Raw genomic sequence first — 5545 nt, forward strand, 5'->3', positions numbered from 1 at the left:
GGGTTAAAATAACCCATGGTTTTGCGAGGGTTAAAAAAACCCATTGTTTTGCGAGAGTTAAAAAAAAACCATTGTTTTGCGAGGGTTAAAAAAAAACATTGTTTTGCGAGGGTTAAAAAAAAACATTGTTTTGCGAGGGTTAAAAAACTTCATGGCTTTGCGAGGGTTAAAAAAAAACATGGTTTTGGGAGGGTTAAAAAAAACCATGGTTTTGCGAGTGTTAAAAAAAAACATTGTTTTGCGAGTGTTAAAAACCCCCATTGTTTTGACAGGGTTAAAAAAAAAACATTGTTTTGCGAGGGTTAAAAAAAAACATTGTTTTGCGAGGGATAAAAAAACCATTGTTTTGCGAGGGTTAAAAAAAACCGATGGTTTTGCGAGGGTTAAAAAACCTATGGTTTTGCCAGGGTTATAAAAAAACATTGTTTTGCGAGTGTTAAAAAAAAGACCAATTATTTTGCGAGGGTTAAAAAAAACCATGGTTTTGCGAGTGTTAAAAAACCCATGATTTTGCGAGGGTTAAAAAAAACCATTGTTTTGCAAGGGTTTAAAAGCCCATGGTTTTGCGAGAGTTAAAAGAACCCATTGTTTTGAGAGGGTTAAAAAAAAACATTGTTTTGCGAGGGTTAAAAAAAATCATGGTTTTTCGAGGGTTAAAACCCCCATGATTTTGCGAGGGTAAAAAAAACCCATTGTTTTGCGTGGGTTAAAAAAACCCATAGTTTTGCGAGGGTTAAAAAAAACCCATGGTTTTGCGAGGGTTAAAAAAAAAGATTGTTTTGCGAGGGTTAAAAAAACCATTGTTTTGCGAGGGTTAAAAAAAAACACGGTTTTGCGAGGGTTTAAAAAAACCCATGGTTGTGCGAGGGTGAAAAAACCCATGGTCTTGCGAGGGTTAAAAAAAACATTGTTTTGCGAGGGTTAAAAAAACCCATTGTTTTTCGAGGGTTAAAAAAAACATTGTTTTGCGAGGGTCAAAAAAACCCACGGTTTTGCGAGGATTAAAAAACCCATTGTTTTGCGAGGGTTAAAAAAACCATTGTTTTACGAGGGTAAAAAAAACCCCATTGTTTTGCGAGGGTTAAAAAACCCATGGTTTTGCGAGGGTTTAAAAAAAAAACATTGTTTTGCGAGGGTTAAAAAAAAACATTGTTTTGCGAGGGTACAAAAACCCATGGTTTTGCGAGGGTTAAAAAAACCCATTGATTTGCGAGGGTTAAAATAAAACATTGTTTTGCGAGGGTTAAAAAAAACATTGTTTTGCAAGGGTTAAAAAAAACATTGTTTTGCAAGGGTTAAAAAACCCATGGTTTTTCGAGGATTAAAAAAACCATTGTTTGGCGAGGGTTAAAAAAAACATTGTTTTGCGAGGGTTAAAAAAAACCCTATGGTTTTGGGAGGGTTAAAAACCCTATTGTTTTGCGAGGGTTAAAAACCCCCCATGGTTTTGCGAGGGTTAAAAAACGCATTTTTTTGCGAGGGTGAAAAAAACCCATGGTTTTGCGAGGGTTAAAAAAACCCATGGTTTTGCGAGTGTTAAAAAACGCATTCTTTTGCGAGGGTGAAAAAAACCCATGGTTTTGCGAGGGTTAAAAAAAACCATGGTTTTACGAGGGTTAAAAAAAACATTGTTTTGCGAGAGTTAAAAAAAAACCCATGGTTTTTCGAGGGTAAAAAAACCCCATGGTTTTGCGAGGGTTAAAAAAAACATTGTTTTGCGAGGGTTAAAAAAACCCATTATTTTGCAAGGGTTAAAAAACCCATTGTTTTGCGAGGGTTAAAAAACCCCATGGTTTTGCGAGGGTTAAAAAAACCCATGGTTTTGCGAGGGTTAAAAAAACATGGTTTTGCGAGGGTTAAAAAAAAAAACATTGTTTTGCGAGGGTAAAAAAAAACCCATGGTTTTTCGAGGGTTAAAAAAAACATTGTTTTGCGAGGGTTAAAAAACCCCATTGTTTTGCAAGGGTTAAAAAACCAATTGTTTTTCGAGGGTTAAAAAACCCATGGTTTTGCGAGGGTTAAAAAAAAGACCCATTGTTTTGCGAGGGTTAAAAACCCCATTGATTTGCGAGGGTTAAAAAACCCATTGTTTTGCAAGGGTAAAAAAACCCATGGTTTTGCGAGGATTAAAAAAACCCATGGTTTTGCAAGGGTTAAAAAAGAAATCCTACATTACCTTATTGGCTCCCTTGAAAAAAGTCAAAATGGTATATTTGTACCAGAAAGCCTGTACGCACCTACACTATGTTTACCACCGAAAATGTCCTTAAACTATATTTCCAGTGTACTTGAGAAATTTAATTAAGAAACTTTTGGAACTATGTGTCAAAAATTAAGAAACTTCTTGTCCTAATTTCTTATTCTTTTTTACCTTTCTTCAGAAAACTGAATTACTTACGACGCTTGCTCGATTGCTGTTCAACTCAATTTAAGTGTCACAAGTTTGACTATAATCAGTGCAAGGGATTTGTGAATCTATCAGACTTGGAGCAAGAAATTGTTGAGACATTGTTTTGGAGAGCTGGACTTAAACTACATTTCCAGAGTACTTGAGAAATTTAATTAAGAAACTTTTGGAACTATGTGTCAAAAATTAAGAAACTTCTTGTACTAAGAGGCCAAATCATGTTTCTTATAAAAACAAAAGCATTGAAGCAAAATGTAGTGCAACTAGTTTCTAATTACTTACGAGGCTTGCTCTATTGGTGTTCAACTCAATTTCAATATCACAAGTTTGACTATAATCAGTGCAAGGGACTATCAGACTTGGAGCAAGAAATTGTTGAGACATTGTTGTGGAGAGCTGGACTGAAAGAAAATGAATGTGAATTATTAACCATTTGTTTCCATCACAAACAATAATTTGGAGATGTGTTTGAGTGAAGAGCAAAGACCACAAAGAATTGTGATGGGTTTTTACAACACGAGGTCAAAGGTAAATGACTGATATCTTTGCAGATGGCAAAAGATCTGGAGGCAGAGGATATAATGTAACAACAAGTCACTTTGTCGTCAGCGCACAAAGAAATATGTGAGCCCGACAGTTGATGACACAATGGATCCAGACTACGAACCTGTGAGTTCTGTTAAAACTTCAGAAAAAACCTTGAATGCGAGACTGGAAAGGACAAATGGTATTTTGTCAAAACTTAACTCTAAAAAAGGGAAACGATTTTCCCCGGAGACAGTCGACCTGATAATGCATATGTATGAGAATGATGAATACAGCCACCAAATACCAGGCAAAAAAAACTTTTTGGGGATAGCAAAGGGTGTTCACAAACAAAAACGCTAGATAATTTGTAATTTGCATGAACTGTATGTTGCTTTTAAATAGAAGTATCCCGATGGCAAGGTGAGGGTTTCCAAATTTGTGGAGATGCGTCCAAAGTGGTGAGTTTTAGCTGGATATACAGGCACACATTCTGTTTATGTCTATAACATACATCAGAATGCAAAACTTCTTGTCAATGCCATGAAGTGGAACATCACTTACAAAGATTTGATTTCAAAGTTAGTTTGTGATTCTTTTAACAAAGAGTGTATGATGCATCACTCTGAAAATTGCCCTGATAGAGAAGCTTTGCAGAAATTTTTGGATGAGGTGCTGTATGATATGAAGCCTGATGATGAGTTTCATTTTAGTCGATGGGGCACAACCAGCCATGCAACATTAACATACGCAGAATATAAAGATCTGTTGATTGACACCATTGATAATCTTACTACACAATCATATCTAGCAAAATGCCAAGCCAGATACTTGAATCAAAAGATATAGAATCTTTGTTCCAATGAGGTCCTTGTTCTGGGAGACTTTGCAGAAAACTTTCAATTTTTAATACAAGACAAAATTCAAAGTTATCATTGGAGTAAGGAATATTGCATCCTGCACTCAGTGGTGATTTACTATTGAGATTCTGATCAGCAGCTAAAGCATATTTCCAATCACAAAACCTATGACATTGCATTTGTGTATCAAACTCAGACACTGACTGTTCACTTAATCCAGACCTTATTACCGCATGTGAACAAATGATGCCTGCGGGGCTCAATATAAAAACTTCAAGAATTTCATCAATTTATGCTTGTATAAGGAGGACTTTGGTATTGAAGGTGAGTGCAAGACATTCAGTTGGCTGCAGATTGATGATACATGGTTTGTTCCGATCAAGAAAATTCTTTGTGTTGTATCCAAAAACATGTACCAGAAGGACATACACAATAACTGACCAAGAGTATCAAAAAACCATTTCTGCATCTCAGTGGCATAAAGAACACAATAGCATATAAATGTTGAATGCTGACTTAGGTTGTGAAATCCACTAGTTTCTGAATACCATTTCATTGCAACTGTTTTATCTTTAATGGACGTCTGTTTGATGCGTACTAAAAGCGTTAAAAACAACAAAATAGTATTGTTTGAAAATCAAATTTGAAAAACTTGAAAATAATTTTTTTTAAATTGACAAACTCAATAAAAAATGAAACTCATTTTTTATTGAGTTTTGAAAGCATTTTTTTTTAAGAGAATACAAACAAAACTCGTTAATGCGCTGACTGCGAGCTGTTTCCCCATTAAGCGGATTTAAATTTCTATAAAAGATAACATTTGAAAGAAATTTCTGCACAATTAATAATTATCAAATATTTACATATTATACATGAAAATAATTCTGAAACTATTATCTATATGAAAATGGATGATCTATGCCGATTTATCTTATCAATTTTGAAATATTCTTTGTCAACTTTGCTCGGTCGTAACTTTGCTTCCTGTGGTCGTAAAAATAAAAATCAACGTCCAGTAGAGATGGACTTCTTTGTTTATATAGCCTGTAAAATTTCAGCCATATCCAACCAAATTTGACCGCGTGCATTTGTATCCAAACGTAATGTATGAAATGTAAACATTGAAGAAAGTTTCCCTTTTTACTGTCGTCATTTTTTTACCGTTTTTTTCATTTTTAGCTTGGAGCATAAAAATATTGAACACATAAAAAAAAATAAATTAAAATCATTGGAATGCTTATTCTATTCTCTTTCCAGCAATGTAATTTTTTTTAAAAATTGACCCAGAAATAAAAAAGATATGACTTGTTGAAGCACATTAGGTATGTGATATTATCAACGTCCACAAAAATACAGCATACGCTTGTAATGTTAAAAACATTATCATGTTTAATGCCTTATGGAAACAAAACATTTTGTTATAATCTTGTTTAATGTTATGCCTTATAGTAACAATACTAACAGTGAAAGCCTCAACTGATAACTAAGATATCGATTTTAGCTTTGGAGGATATTTTTCCAGGATGTTACACAGAGTACAACTGATCTACACACAGTGTCGGAGTCCTTTTTTGTGTGTAAATTTGATTTGTTTTATTTTTGTACTTGTAAACCAGTGCATGCACTCTCGGCAATCGTCAAGAATGAGAAGAGAAGATGAAGAAGACCACGACACAGTGTTTAGGTTCAGCGATTATTGTTGAGAAAAGGACACACATGGCTTCACATACTGATCTGAGGAATGGGTAACAAT

The sequence above is a fragment of the Euprymna scolopes genome, chromosome 33, assembly GCF_053919585.1.
Source record: "Euprymna scolopes isolate OS-2025 chromosome 33, ASM5391958v1, whole genome shotgun sequence".
NCBI classification, from domain to species: domain Eukaryota; kingdom Metazoa; phylum Mollusca; class Cephalopoda; order Sepiida; family Sepiolidae; genus Euprymna; species Euprymna scolopes.